This window comes from Pan troglodytes, chromosome 18 (assembly GCF_028858775.2).
Source record: "Pan troglodytes isolate AG18354 chromosome 18, NHGRI_mPanTro3-v2.0_pri, whole genome shotgun sequence".
NCBI lineage: Eukaryota > Metazoa > Chordata > Mammalia > Primates > Hominidae > Pan > Pan troglodytes.
Window position 1 is genome coordinate 21,258 of NC_072416.2, and position 17,150 is coordinate 38,407.

The following is a 17,150-nucleotide window of genomic DNA, read 5'->3' on the forward strand; positions in this document are numbered from 1 at the left end:
CCCTGGCTAGCTTGAGTTAATTACTGTCTCATCTTATGCACGAAGTGAGTCAGCTTTGATTTTATGACTTTTTTAGTCTAGATTAGATAGTTAATTGGTGGTGTATTTGTACATTAAAAAACCTTTTTTTCTAGATTAAAAGAATAAATATGAACCTCACTGGATTTCTTAAGTCCTAGAATTTCTTCACAAGGTTGACATAAAACAAGGGTTTCAATACTCTGTGTTATCTGTCTGTTCTAAGCCCTTAATATTATCAAGACACTTGAGAAATATGATGGTACAGTCAATTCACAGGCTACTCCATAAAGAACAGGGAAGGGAAAGATATTTCAAAGTGTTTACCCTTCTGATCTTATGCTTTGCTCATTCAGTCACAGATTAATTTTTCTCCTCTCAGACTGTATCTTTGGCTGAGAAGTCCATTTTTAAATTAAATAGTTTGTCTTTGATCCATTTAGGAAAAGCCATTGAATTGGCAGGTACCATTGAATTGGCAGGTAAAAACCAGGACACAGGGGATAAAAGTCTCATTTGCATTAAGATAGGTTTTCTCATGAACTCCGCATATTTTAATAGTACTAATGTTGTATGTGCATTTTGGCAATGGCAAAATTTGAATGAATTAATTTGACAGTATTATAAATCTACCTCCCTAAACATTCCCTATTTTATAGTGTCAGGAGTACAGATCAAAGGGAATGGATGGAAAGAGCTACTAAATGCTACTCCCAGAGTCAAGTAAAGTTTGTGAAAACGATAGTTTTGAATCCAGAACATTAATCTAAAGACACTTACCACTTACTGGGCCTGGCAGAAAATGCATTCTGATTCTTCCATTACAATTTTCTGTATGAATAACTGTTACATTTAGAAGTTGCCCTAACTCATGTTGAAAATATCTAACTATGATGCTAGGCTGTGCTACTTAGAGATTACACTTGTATTTTCTATTTTGTGGCAATATTTAAACAAATTTTAAGAATCCACCTACCACAGGATGCTTCATCTGATTTGTCAGGGCAGTCGTATTTAAAATCACATTTCTGCATTTTTTCGATGCAGTGATCATCAGACCTGCAGACAAATTCATTGTCTGTGCAGTTGTGTGGAGGTAATGTTACAGGAACTGACGTTTCTGGTGGAGTTGGGAGGTCTGCTGACAAATTACCTTGATAAGAAATAATATACAGGCATCATTTAGCAGGTTTTCTGGTTTTCTACTTCTTTAGAGATTTTACACAATGAAGCTTTCTAAATATGCCTCACAATATCATAGAGAACAGTGGGTAGTATCAGCTACTCTGCTAAAATAAAATTGAGGTTCTTGTTTTTAGTAACAGTAAATAACTAAACATCTTCGATCATGAAAAATGATGAAGGTACAGATGGAAATTACTGGAAAGCTATTCAGAGCTCACCAAATCAATGGGAGGCCCAAGGCCAGGGCTTAGAGAATCAGCAGGAACCAAGGGAGTTTCAGATTCTGGAATTAAGAGCCACAGTAAAGATCTAAATAACTTTCTAATTTACTAGGTAAATAACCTTTGTCCTTCCACTGCTACAATAAATCTAACATCTCCTCATCTTTGTTTAACATATTTTCACTTATTTAAAATTCAAGGTTTCAGGAAAGAGTCAAACCTGAAATCCTCATCTAGAAATTTTATACAAGACTACAATTTCTGAAATTACTGAGGATGGAAGACATTTATAGATGATGACTGATTTATAAGTTATTCAATAAACATGTATTGATAACATGTCTGTGCCATACACGTGGTAGATGCAGGGAATCCAAGCTGTGGAGAAAAAGTTAAATATTAAACCTGAACTAAATTGAACATGGACACAAAGAATGATCACGAAGTCCCAGAATGGGTTGTGTGAGCCCCTTCAGGCTTTCATCCAGTGTTGTTTAGAAGAAATCTCTATTTCAATCTATTCCTATATGTTAGTTATTGAAAAACAACAGACAGTCACAAAACAAGTCAAACTTTTTGTGTTCCTTGGGCCCAGTCACAAAGGACCCTTGTGAATGGACCTCATGCCAAACAACTCATTACAAAAAGAGCTAGGGTCCCAGGCTGCTCCGAAGCTTCATGAGACCTCTCCTCCTCTGTGCATGGATGACTGGCCAACTCTGCAGCCTAGGCCGCTGCTTCTGGGCCTAGTGGTGAATCCTCCATTGTCTGGTGAGTGCAGTGTCCAACTCTGGAGCCCAGGCTGTTGCTTCCCAGTTTGGTGGTGAATCCTCCATAGTCTGGTGAGTGTAAATATGTATATATTTTTCCCTTCTCCCCTTCCCATTGCAATTTACTTATTATATCATTTGCTTATTATATAAATTTGCTTATGTTAATTTGCTTATATCATTTGCTTATTATATCTGCATTGCTATTTATGTGGGATAAAGCTTGTTTACCCTTAAAGGTATTGTGTGTGTGTCTTTCCTTCTCTCCTCGTGCATTTTCTGCACAGAACACAAGTCAAATATGCCATCTCTGCCATTAAATAGTTTACATCTAGTGGACAAGGCAGTCAGATGTATCTTTCATTACAGGTATTTGGGATAAATTTATGGTAAAGATATAACTCCAGGGAAGCAAGAATGGTATCTTTCATCCCTGCATCCATAGCACAATTCACAGACCATGGCATATGGTAGGTATACTGACATTGACAAGTGAATAAATGGACAGATAGATGGACAGATGGATGGATGGATAGATGGATAGATGGATGGATGGATGGATGGATGGATGGATGGACGGATGGATGGATGGATGGACGGACGGATGAATGAATACCAGAGTGGATGAATGAATAAAATAACAAATGGAAGATTTCACAGTGTATTGAAAGAAAACAGAGGAAAACCAAATATCAGATGGGAGTCAAATAAGATGCCTTGGCAAACTGATGCTTAAACTGACTTTCAAAGGTTGATGAGCTCATCTTGCTAGGTGAAAAAGAATACAAGGTTTTATGGGCAATGAGAAAAAACTTGTGTGAATGCATGGAAATACATTAAACTGTTTTTTTATTTTAAATACTGTGAGAATTTAACACGATAATATCTGGTGATATGATAATAAAGCATGTGTCTGATTGACTCATTAGATATGGAACTGGAGAGTAGACAGTTACCATAAAGAGCCAGCTGAAATCAACTTGGGAGTCTGAAATAAACACACAAAAATATGGAGAAATAACAAGATATAAAATGTCTATTTCAGGATGTACTTTTTGGCATCAGTGTGAAGCATGAATTGTAGGTTGCTCTAACACTGAAAAAAAATAATAGTTAGAATAGTTAACCTCTTTCTTTAATCCAGTCAACTAATAAACCAAAACAGAGATGGTTTAAAGGAAAGAGCAAAAATCTGAGCAATACTAAACGTCCAGTATCTGGAGGACTGGGGATTTACATGCTGTTGGGAATCTGGGGAAAGTCCAATAACTAGTAGTTTATTTCTTAGCTCAAATGAAGAGGCAATTAAGACCTAAGATGGAAGATAGATCAAAATATCAACTTTTTATTGATATAGCTAATCCTGAAGAAAATTTCCTATTTCTGTAGACAAGTGGTCTTCTAAAATGTGAAACCCAGAAATAAGACCCCGAACTGTGTCTTCCAGGCTACCCTGTGTGAAACTATAGCAAGGAAGAGTTGACCAGATTTCATATTTCCTCAGCTAGTAAACATTAAAAAGAAAAGAGGAGGTGAGGGACCAGGCATGCATACTCAGATTCTTCTTGAAAACTCACCAATCCATTGTTGCTCTTCCTTCCTCTGGGAAGGAATGAATAAGAGGATGAAGAGAGACCAGGAATATTAGGCTGCCAGATACAGCTCAGTCTACATGAGAGATTAAGACCAAGGAAATAGTATTCTGATCCCATAGGGGTGAGTTTGAAATGATTAATCGATTGTTAAGTAAATGAGCATTCTATTCCCCAAGATCAGATATATAAAACATAGAAGAGGAGTCAGTTTTTAGGGATAAGAAATATTTTCTCACCAGGTGTGGTGGCTCACACCTATAATCCCAGCACTTTGGGAGGCTAAGGCAGGTGGATCACTTGAGCTCAGGATTTTGAGACTAGCCTGGGCAACATGGTGAAACCTCATCTCTACAAAAATAAAAAACTACAAAAATTAGCTGGGCATGGTGGCCCACACCTGTAGTTCCAAATACGTGGGAGGCTGAGGTGAGAAAATCACTTGAGTTGGGGAGGTTGAGGCTGCAGTGAGCCGAGATCACACCACCACACTCTGGTCTGGGTGACAGAGTAAGACCCCACCTTCCCACCCCCCAACCCAAACAAAAAATAAAAATTAAACAATCAAAATAAAATAAATGTAAAAAGAAATATTTTCTATCCTAAAATAGAAAGCCAATGACAACAACACACAAAAAAGGAGATCCTAACAGGTTGGAAACTTTATCTCACATCCAGTTGGATATACTCACGTCTAAGTCATTGAGCAAAAATAAGAACCCAATTAGAGGTGAAAGTTATTACCTTCCATAGAAATCTGACACATCCAAAGTTATAATAAAATGTGAAAAAAAATTAAAAAGACAATCATTTTATCATTTCTGAATGCCGATGACTTTGAAGATCTTGAAGGACAGAGTTTGAATCAGAGAAAGAAAAATTCGCTAGCCTTGATGAAAAATTATTTTCAAATAAATCTATAATGAGATTATAAAAATCACTTCTGAGGGAATTTGCTGAGAACTGCAAAACATTCAATGGCCAGGTTGATGGATATTTTATATGTCTCAGTGGAATATATGGAACAAATTTCTTTGAAAATCGTCCTTTTAAAATGTTTAAATACAAGGTCTTAAAAATAATCTTCTAATTTGATCGCTAAATATGTTGTGCCATTTCAGAGCATAATTTACTTACATAATTTCACTGAAAAAAAATATATAATTAAAATGCATTAGAAGATGCATGTAAACTTTTTATTTGTATGTCCTATATCAAAAATGGCATCTGGAAAGTGACGTATTTCGTCAAAGTTTCAATGACAGTTTTCCTTTAACCAAAGCAGGATGTCAAGTTCTTTCACTTTAGCACATGCTCATCCAAGCTGGTTTGTTCCATATTTAGATAATAAAGTTTTAGTTTAAGACAAAGATTTTAATTCCACAGAGATGACTGTCATTTGCACTGAGAAAAATGTTCTATGCTCCAATTTAGGCAGCCATTTTGAAATGCATTAATTTCAAGAGAGAATGGGTAAATTTGTGTTCCAAGCTCAGGGTAAATACACATTACTAGAACAGTAAAAGTCTTAAAAAACAGTGGATCACACATGTTTTCCTATTCTTCACAATTGCTGCATATTATGTATATTTATGGAAGTAGACATTTACAATTAATCATCTTACCTTAATACACAGAAACTTCAATAAACAGCTAAATGGAAACACATATATGATGTTCTTCACTGACTGTACTACTTTAAACTTGCTCGATAATACACTTCTAGTCACAAATACCTAGGATTTACTGATTTCTGATTTTATTTTTTATTTTATTTTTATTTTTATTTTTTGAGACAGAGTCTCGCTCTGTCGACCAGGCTGGAGTGCAGTGTCACGATCTCAGCTCACTGCAAGCTCCGCCTCCCGGGTTCACACCATTCTCCTGCCTCAGCCACCTAAGTAGCGGGGACTACAAGCGCCCGCCACCATGCCAGGCTAATTTTTTTGTATTTTTAGTAGAGACGGGGTTTCACTGTGTTAACCGGGATGGTCTTGATCTCCTGACCTCGTGATCCGCCCGCCTTGGCCTCCCAAAGTGCTGGGATTACAGGCGTGAGCCACCTCACCCGGCCGATTTCTGATTTTATTATTCTTCCTTCAAGAGAAGAACATTTCAGGGCAGGACAGAAGCCCAGCGAATTGAGTGTCAATAACTTTGCATTTGAGACAAAGAAGACATCGACTGAACTGCTTCAGATTCAATTACATCTTTTCTTTAAAAAAATGACTTTAATTATGAATAACTTTAAACATTCATATAAATTAAGAAAATTATATAATAGATACATGACTCCACCACTAAGACTAAGTAAATTGTTATTATAGCATTGTTTCAGATCCTTATATTAACAAATAAATGAGGAAGAAAGAATAGAAAGAAAGAAAACCTTTCTATAATGCTCAGACCTCATTCTTCCTCTTTCTACCCCTTCACTAATGCCTTCAGAGGGACCCTTATCCAAATACTAGTTTGTACCAATTTGTATTTTCTCATGTTTGTTTTCTAATTGTTTTTATTGTGGTAAATAGTATTAAGGCTATTCACAAGGTTGTACAACAGATCTTTAGAGCTTTTTTTAATCTCAAAAACCAGAAACTATATCCATTAAACACTTGTTCTCCTTCCTTCCTCCCTCCCCCCAGCTCTCGGCAAGCACCTTTCTACATTTGTTTCTATGATATTGACTACCTTAAATAATTCATATGAGTTGAGTCCTACAATGGTTGTACTTTCCTGACTGGCTTATTTAGCTTAGCATGATGTCCTCGAGGTTAATCCATTGTCTTAGTCAGTTCAGGCTGCTATAACACATTACACACTGAGTGTCTTAAACAGCCATTTATTTATCTTAGTTCTGAAGGCTGGGAAGTGTAAGCTCAAGGTGCCAGCAGAAGTGGTGTCTGGCCCACTTCCTGGTTTGCTGACGGCCATTTTCTCCTGGTATCCTCAAATGGTAGAGAATAGGGAGAGAAAAAGCAAGCTCTCTCCTGTCTTTTTATAAAGGCATTGATTCCATCCATGAAAGCTTTACTCTCCTGACCTAATTATCCCACATACAAATACCATGACGTTGGGGGTTGGAATGTCAACATATAAATTTTGGGAAAATATGTTCAGTCCACAGCATCTATGTGGTAGCATGTGATGGGATTTCCTTCCCCCTTAAGGCTGCATGATATTCCATTGTACGTATATACCACATTTTCTTTATCCAATCATCTGTTAATAGACATTTGGGTTCTTCCACCTCTTAGCTATTGTGAATAATGTAGCAATGAACAAGGGGAGGCAAAAATCTCAAGATTCTGCTTGAATTATTTTGGATATGTATCTGAAAGTAGCATTGCTACATCATAGGATAATTCTATTTTTAATTTTTTGAGGAATGGTCATACTGCTTTCCATAATGGCTAAACCACTTTACAGTCCCACCAAGAATGCACAAGAATTTTGATCTTTCTATAGTCTCACTAATGCTATTTTTTATTATTTGGATAGTGGCCATCCTAATGGGTATGAGGTGATGTCTCATTGTGGTTTTGATTTCCATTTTCCTTATTTGATCATGTTGAGCATGTTTTCATATGCTTGTTGGACACTGGCATATCTTTTTGTTCTCATCAACCCCAAATCTGACACCCTATTCCTGTCAGCACTTAGATCAGCAATTACAGTATCATGCAGACTAGTTTTACTGCTCTAAAAATCCTCCATCTATGCATCCCACCCTCTCCCCTAAACAATGGCAAACACTAATGTTTTTACTACCTCCATAGTTTCACTTTTTTCCAGAATGTCATATTGTCAGAATCATAAGGTATGTAGCCTTTTCATACTGGCTTCTTCTGCTTAGTAACAGGCAGGTAAATTTCCTTCATATCTCAGCTTGACAGCTCATTTATTTAGCATTGAATAATATTTTTCTCTGGATGTGATCCAGTTTATTACCTATGTATCTACTGAAGGACATCCTGGTTGCTTCCATGTTTTAGCAATTGTGAATAAAGCTGCTATAAACACCTATCTGTATCTAGGTTTTTTGTGTGAATATACTCATTTGGGTAAATACTAAAGCACTTGATTGCTGGATGACATGGTAAGACTATGTTTAATTCTAGAAGAAAATATCAAACCTTTTTCAAAGCGGCTATATAACTTGGTATTTCTACCAGCAATGAACATGAATTCCTGTTGCTCCACATCCTTGCATTTCACATTTGACATTTTAATTTGTATTTTCCCAATTATGGAAATTATGAAAATTATTGAGATTGTAAAAATTATGTAATTTTTACATCAAGAAATATTTTGGGTGAGAGTGTAAATTAGTTTAACCGTTGTGGAAGACAGTGTGGCGATTCCTCAAGGATTTCGAACCAGAAATACCATTTGACCCAGGAATCCCATTACTGGATATATACCCAAAGGATTATAAATTATTCTACTATAAAGATACATGCACACATATGTTTATTGCAGCACTATTTACAATAGCAAACATTTGGAACCAACCCAAATGTCCATCAATGATAGACTGGATAAAGAAAATGTGGCACATATACACCATGGAATACTATGCAGCCATAAAAAAGAATGAGTTCATGTCCTTTGCAGGGACTTGGATGAAGCTGGAAACCATCATTCTCAGCAAACTAACACAGGAACGGAAAACCAAACACCACATGTTCTCACTCACAGTGGCAGTTGAACAACAAGAACACATGGACACAAGGAGAGGAATATTACACACCGGAGCCTGTGGTGGGTGGAGGGCAAGGGGAGGGATAGCATTAGGACAAATACCTAATGCATGCGCGGCTTAAAACCTAGATGAACGGTTGATGGGTGCAGCAAACCACCATGGCACATGTATACCTATGTAACAAACCTGCACGTTCTACACATGTATCCCAGAACTTAAAATATAATAAAAATAAATAAAAGATAAAATTTAAAATGAAATATTTTTAAATACATACTTTTAAAGGGCCACTTTGGTATTTTGCTCTGGCTTATAACTGATGGTTCATATCTCCTATTCTTTTTCCAATTGGATTATAGTTTTCTTATTTACAGGTTTATATTCCACATACTCCATTCTAATCCTCTTATTTATCTGTATGACAAATATATTCTCCTAGTCTGTGAAATGTCTTTTTGTTTTGTATGGTGTCCTTCAAACTAAAAAAAAATTTAATGACCTTTAATTTATCAATCACTTCTTCTATGATTAATGCCTTAAAGTTTCTCTAATTTTTTTCTCTAATATTCGAGATGTTTCCATAATTTTTAAATTTTGATAGTTGTGGTTTGCACATTTAAGTCTTTACTTTAGACTTTATTGTATATTATCTATGATTATAATCTAATTTATATATATAGCCAGTTTTGATCGATTAGTCTATTGAGCAGCACAAACTTTTCTCACTTATTTACATTTTATTATGAAATGTATAAATTTTTATTACACATGAATAAAAATGAGTAAAATATATGCCTGCTTTAAAGAATAAAAGATATGAACCTACCAGTTTATGAAATGTCAATCTCCTGATAGTTTTGAAGCCTCCAGTGTCTTTCTTGCTGATTCTAACCCCTCATTGCTCATCTCTCAAGGTGAGTAGTACACTGAATTATTTTTCATTTATTTGCTTTTATGATTTTTTTTCATTTGCAGGTGCACCAAATATCCTCTCACAGTTTCTATTTCATTAGGTTGTTATGTGATTAAATGAGTTAACTTTTTTATTTTTTTGAGACAGAATCTCGCTCTGTTGCCCAGGATGGAGTGCAGTGGTGACATCTCGGCTCACTGCAACCTTCACCTCCCGGGTTCAAGTGAATCTCCTGCCTCAGCCTCCCAAGTAGCTGGGACTACAGGCGTGTGCCACCACACCTGGCTAGTTTTTTTGTGTTTTTGGTAGAGATGGGGTTTCACCGTGTTAGCCAGGATGGTCTCGATCTCTGACCTCGTGATCTGCCCACCTCGGCCTCCCAAAGTGCTGGGATTACAGGCATGAGCCACTGTAGCTGGCCTAACATTTTAAAATTCTAATAATAGTGACAGAATATAGTAAACATCAGGGAGGTCCTTTTTAAATAAAATGGTATTTGGGTTTTTAACTTTAGATGAATGGAAGCTTTCTCTGTATCAGCAACAGAGATTATAATGATTAGAGATTTTAACCAACGCCATATGGTATTTTCCTCAAGATAGTATTTTAATTCATTAGTGTTAATGTGTATATTGTAATTCAGTAATTCTGAATGCTGTCTAGTGTTTTATTATATGAAAATATATTGTAGTTAGCCATTCCACCGTTAATGATTTTGGGGTTGATTCTTCTAAGGTATTGTTTTCTCATTTTGCACATTTCTCCTTATGTATCTAGAAATGGAATTGCTTGGTTACGGGGTATGTACAATTTCAACCTTAGGTGATAATGCCAAACCAGTTTCCAAAGTAATTCTATACTTCCCAGCAGTATATAAACATTCAACATACAATATGTACTTGCCATTCATTGGTATATTTAGGTTTATCCATGTGTTTGCCATTTTTCATCACATCCCTGGTTGAGCTCATTTTGTGTCTTTCTGAGATTCACATTTACATAGTTCATTTGTCTGAACTGCAGAATCTGGTGCAGTGAAATAATATTATTTTGTGTGTGTGTGTGTGTGTGTGTGTGTGTGTGTGTGTGTGTGTGTGTTATCTTTCAATGCCATCTTAACCCTCTTTCCTGAAAAAGTTTTGCTTTGCTTTAGGCTAACAATTAATAGTTTTTAGAACTCTGAAAATTATATCTGTCCTCTGACTTCTGTTCTTGCTGTTAAGAAGTCAGTCATCAGCCTAATTGTGCTTCTTTTGCAATTCACTCACTTCTGGCTCTCCTCTCCCCTTTCTCTCCATCTTGTCCATCCCATATGCTCTTACTCCCTAACTCTGGCATTTACTTTGTCTTTCTGTTCTATTTCTCAATACTCTCTCTTTTTTTCTCTCACCTGGAGATTTCCCCTTTTTAAGCTCAGCTTGACATTTAAATCAATGCACGTTATGTTATAGTTGACATTTCTAGGAATAAATAGTGTCACAGTTTTTAGGTCATCTGGTCTTCCATACTACTAAAATCAGCAGTCTGTTGTGTGTGTGTGTGTGTGTGTGTGTGTGTGAGAGAGAGAGAGAGAGAGAGAAGAGAGAGAGACAGTCTCACTGTCGCCCAGGCTGGAGTGCAGTGGCGTGATCTCGAATCACTGCCACTTCTGCCTCCCAGTTCAATCGATTCTTGTGCCTCAGCCTCCTGAGTAGCGGGATTACAGGCACCTACCACCATGCCCATCTAATTTTTTGTATTTTCAGTAGAGACCGGGTTTCACCGCGTTGGCCAGGCTGGTTTCAAACTCCTGACCTCAGGTGATCCACTCGCCTCGGCCTCCCAAAGTCCTGGGATTACAGGCATGAGCCACCACACTCAGCAAAACCAGCAGTCTGAACTGCATCTTTAGTTCTGATTTCAACTTAACTAGAGAATAATCATTAGAGAGAAATCATGGACATGAGTTGGATGACTTGAAAGAGAGACCGATGAGTTCATACTGAGGAAAAGTAGAGACAATTCATTTTTATCTTAAAAAGGTTTCAGAGAATAAGTAAAAGGACAACTACTCTAAGCAAAAACATAGTAAGAGTTCATAATTCTTAGTCCTATTCTCATTACTTCCTTATTACTCCACCAGAATGAGGAAATTTTACAAACCAAGTAAGTCCAATGTCTTGCATTGAAGAGAAGAGCACTAAAAGAGCTAAATGAGAAAAGCGTTTCTTCTTCTGGAGCTGAACTTTGCAATTGGTGGTGGTTGTAACTGGGAAGATGGAGTTGCAGCTGATTTCACAGATTCTGTGATGTGGAAGTAAAATAGAATCCAGAAACATGGTCAGGCCAGTTCTTCATGTGTGACTGAGGCATGACAAGTACTGCAAGATTCCTGATGGACTCTCTGGTCCTCACACATTGTTTAGACTTTCCTCTAAGGGACATGAGGTCAACTCATTTAACTTTGCAAATACTTAGAAGAGTATTTTCTAAAGTATCACACTCTTAACTCAGGTGATGCTAGAAATGACTATGCAGTATATAGAAAGAGAGAGCAAGAGAGCGAGAGAGCGCATGAGAGCTCCTGTCTCATCCTCTTTTTGTAAGAGCACTAATCCCATTATGAGAACCTCATCCTCATGACCTAATCTACTCCAAATTACCTCTCAAAGGCCCCACTTCCAAATACCATCTCAATGGGGATTAAGGTTTCAAGATATGCATTGTGGAGTGGGGCAAATATTCAACTTATTACAAAGGTTATAGGGTTTTGTTGGCCTATAATTGCTTAGAATAAGGCTAAAGTTGGTAGCAATGATAGATTTAAGTCTCTTTAAACAAAGAACATTAAAATCTTTGCAGATGAAACAAAAATTGAAAAGATGAAATGCATATGACTGAAGTTTGCACTCACTAAGAAGCAGAGATTAGTCTGGTTTGATCTGATCTTCTTCCACATCTCTGAGCCACAGGGGAACCAAACTACCTGCACATCTGTCATGTGGAAGATTTCATAAGTAGATGTCTCAGGCTCCAAATGGACTCAGTGATCTAACTCCTCGCTCTGTAACTTCACTGTAACAAATATGACAAACTTCAGGCTACATTAATATATTCTCTCTGGTAAAATAGATTTTCCAACTTGTTTTATACTAGACTTCCCTCCCTACAGCCATTCCCACACTGATAATTAAGCAAATAAAAACAACATTTTAACATCTCTAGTCCTTGATAAATTATTACCAACTTTAGACATATGATTACTGAATGAATTGCTTGACTAATATGAATCATTGTACTTTATATCTATCTGTAGCTAACAACGCATGTTTTCCCTGTGACTTTTTGAGTTAAGAAATATATTTAATATAAAAATGTAAAAGCGTATTTGAAGCTTAAACAGTCTCTTTAGAAAATTTAAAATGTTTAAATATCTATAGCTTTTGGGGAATATCATACATTTCTTCTATTTCACTTAGTACAATAAATTGGAGTTATACTCACAAGCTGAAAGAACTATGTTTAGTATGATTTTATGGAAGTGTCTGTGTTAGATATACTTTCCAGGTGAAAAGGTTTTATGAAAGCATAGCTATTCTTTGGATACTATTATAACAACTGTGTTATAGCTGTTTGCCACAAACTATGCAGTGCTTTTTTTTTTTCTGTCTCCGGTAGCCAATCAGCAATTTTTGAAATACTTCTGCTTTATAACAAAGATTCAATGACATTTTCCTTCTTTACAGGCATTCTACTATATTTGAATGTGACTACAAATGACTGAAGTAGCAGATGGAAAATTTCCAAGCTGTGAACTAACCATTTAGACAACCTTCTCCATGTTTAACATTTAGCATTTCTCTCAATTAAGAGAGAATGTGAAACAATGTAAAAGTTTTAACTTTAAAATAAGTTAAGTGAATAGTTTGTTCAATTTTATTTTCTAAGAACACAATAAAACTGTTAATTGAACATATCGCAGACTTTGGCCAATTTTTTTTCCCTATATATATGCTAAATCAATTTACAGACTACACCAAAGAAGCTAAAACCAGAATATTTAAGATTGCAATCACCAAGGCTCAAATTTCTTTATTTTTCCCCTGAAATCTTACTTTAAACTGCAAAACTTTCCAATAATCTGGTATTTTCTTCTGAGTCTACTCCTCCTTTAGAAAAATACAAAAGAAAGGCATATTTAAAAACACAGTGCTTTCATGTAATTTATTATTCGGAGACAAATATAATGAACACGCCAAACAGCGTATTAGAAGATGAAAAGCTGCAGGTGATATCTTAAAAGTAAAGCCAATAGTATTTACCCTGTTCCCCTTGCTTTTTGATCCACACTGAAACAAACATTCATCTCTGCAGAATAAAGGAAGACTTAAACACCATTTGTAAATAAAGCTGGTGAGACATTGAAGCTAATGAGAAGGGATGCCAAAAATGTAATCAACCCAGTTCAACAACGACAAAACAACACATTTAATGTCTGAGGGGTGGGGGAGGACATCATAAAAATTATGTTAAGCGTCCTTAAAATAGTCATCATATTTTATCAATTTGAAGGCATCATCAATTGTACAATGTGCCACTGCTTTAGTTCCTGGGGAAAACAAAATACTAATAATAATGTAAACATGGATATTCATATAATACTTAAATTGTAATAACTAATAATTTTAGTAACTAACAATTCTAATGTGCATGCTGAAATCTGAAAATTTAAAAGAGAATAAAGAGCACATAAATTATATTTCAATTTGCAGACAGTATTTTGTGATGTAGTCAGTGTTTTATTTTTCTAAATAAACTAGCTATCTCACCATTAATCCTTGGTGCAAGAAAGAAAATTCCTGTCATATATGCTCAGCTGAAGAAAATATAATTCTGGCCTTTCTAATGAAGGACAGAAAGAATAATGAAAAGCAAATACTTCCTTTGAGATACACACTTTTTAATATAAATGTCTCAGAGCAATTCTTAATCTAAACTGAAGATCTGATTCAAGATATAAGGAAATATCTTTAACTTTGTCATCATTCCTCACCGTGGTCTCCTCAGGTAATAGACAACATCATTTTACAGCTATGCAAAGAACTGTAGAAATGTATTACATGGCTAAGTTCCTACTAGAAATGTAATTAATTTTGCCTAATGGATTAGATTAAAAATAGGAATTTATTTACATATTGCATATCCATTAACAAATTACTGAGGCTATAGTTATTTTTAATAACATTTATCTTTTAGTGTTTAGAATTATAAGTGATTTACATATTATCATTACAGTACTAGTGTGTATTCTGTATTCTGAATTTAGAATTATTTTTAAATATTATAAATATAAAAAGATGTAAATTGTGAAATTAAAAACATAAATGTTGGGGTGGGAAGACGTGTAGGATTTTTGTATGGAATTAAAATAAAGTTTTTATCAGCTTAAAATGAATTGTTGTAAGTATAAGCTGGTTTTTGTAAGCCTTATTTAAACACATAGCAAAAACCTATAGTAAATACACAAAAGGTAAAGAGAAAGCAATCAAAGCATACCACTACAGAAAAATCATCAAATCACAATGGAAGATAGCAAGAGAGAAAGAAACAAAAGATCTACAAAACAGCTAGGAAGGAATTTTTTAAATGGCAATAGTAAGTCCTTGCCTATTAATAATTACTTTAAATGTAAGAGAATTACATTCTACAACAAAAAGACATAGAATGTCTTAACAGATTAAAAAATATATATATCCAATAGTGTGCTGCGTACAAGAGTCTCACTTCCACTTTGAGGACACAGATATACTAAAACTGAAAGAACAAAAAACACATTTCATGCAAATGCAAACCAGAAAAGAGCACAGGAAGCTAGACTTACGTAAGACAAAATATACTTTAAGCAAAAAATGGTAAAAAGAGACAAAAAGTCATTATATAAATATATAGCAATTAATCAAGAGGATATAATAATTATAAATATATGTACTCAATATGAGAGAACCCAAATGTATAGCAAATATTAATAAATCTGAGGGGAGAAAGAGACAGCAAAACAATAATAGTAAAGGACTTCAATATCCCACTTCCAACAATGGATAGATCATATAGACAGAAAATCAATTAAGAAACATTGAACTTAAATGATACTTTAGAGGAAATTGACCTAACAGTCATATACAAAACATTTCATTCAACAGCAGCAGAATACACCTTCTCAAGAGCACACAGAACATTCCCCAGGATAGATAATATGTTAGTTCACAAAACAAGCATTAACAAATTAGGAAGTTTGAAGTCATATCCAGCATCTTTTCTAACCACAATGGTATGAAACTAGAAATCACTGACAGGAGAAAAGTTGGAAAATTCACAAACATGGCAATTAAAACAACACACTCCTTAAAAACCAGTAGGTCAAAGAAGAAATCAAAATGAAATAAAAAATCTGAGATAAATGAAAATGGAAACACAACATACCAAAACTTATGGGATACAGCAATAGCAGTTCTAAGAGGAAAGTTTATAGTACTGAATACCTAAAAAATAAAAAAAAATCAGAAATAAAAAAACTCAAATAAGCAATCTATCTTTATACCTCAAGGAACTTGAAAAAGAACAAACTAAGCTCCAAGTTAATAGAAAGAAGGAACTAATAAAGATCAGAGCAAAAATAATTACAATGAAGAAAAAAATAAAAAGATCAATGAAACTGAAAATTAATTTTTTGAAAAGATAAAATTAACAACCATTTAGATAAAAAAACGGAAGACCCAAATAAATAAAATCAGAAATAGACATTACAACTGAAGCCACAGAAATACAAAGGATCATACGAGACTGCTATGAACAATTATACTCCAAGAAATTGAATAGCATTAAAGAAATGGATAAATTCCTACAAACATACAACCTACCAAGATGGAATCAACAAGAAATAAAAAAATCTAAACAGATGAATTATGAGTAATGAGATTGAATAATTAACCAAAAATCTCCCACCAAAGAAAAGTCCAGGGCCCTATGGATTCACTGCTAAATTCCACCAAACATTTAAAGAATTCAAACCAATCCTTATCAAACTCCTCCAAAAACTGAAGAGGAAGAAACACTTTCAAACTCATTTTTTAAGATCAGCCTGGGCTGGGCGTGGTGGCTCACGCCTGTAATCCCAGCACTTTGAGAGGCCGAGGCAGGCGGATAACGAGGCCAGGAGATCGAGACCATCCTGGCTAACACAGTGAAACCCCGGATCCACGAAAAGTACAAAAAATTAGCTGGGCATGGTGGTGGGCGCCTGTACTCCCAGCTACTTGGGAGGGTGAGGCTGGAGAAAGGCGTGAACCTGGGAGGCGGAGCTTGCAGTGAGCCGAGATCATGCCTCTGCACTCTAGCCTGGGCGACAGAGCAAGACTCCGTCTCAAAAAAAAAAAAAAAAAGAAAAAGTAAAAAAAAAAATTCAGCCTGATTCCAAGCCAGAAAAGGAGACTACAAGGAAAGAAAATTACAGGCCAATATGACTGATGAATATAGACGCAAATCCTCAACAAAATACTAGCAAGCTGATTTCAATAACAGTGTAAAAGGATCATATATTATGACCAAGTGGAATTTATCCCTGGGACATAAAGGTGGTTCAACATATGAAAATTTATAAATGTGATACATTACATTAACAGAATGAAGGCTTAAAATCTTATGATCACGTCAAAAAATGTAGAAAAGGCATTTGACAATATTTAACATCCTTTCATGATAAAAACTCCA

General features: G+C 35.3%; 1 protein-coding gene across 1 annotated transcript in view; it reads right to left on the reverse strand.

Annotated features, from left to right (window-relative positions):
• Positions 1 to 699: 699 nt before the first annotated feature.
• The window catches only part of LOC134808793 (phosphoglucomutase-like protein 5), an 86,966-nt gene continuing 70,515 nt past the window's right edge, over positions 700 to 17,150 (reverse strand). The window contains exon 5 of the mRNA XM_063797574.1: positions 700 to 1,171. The gene's annotated coding sequence lies outside the window, so the exon portion shown is untranslated. The remainder of the gene's footprint in view (positions 1,172 to 17,150) is intronic.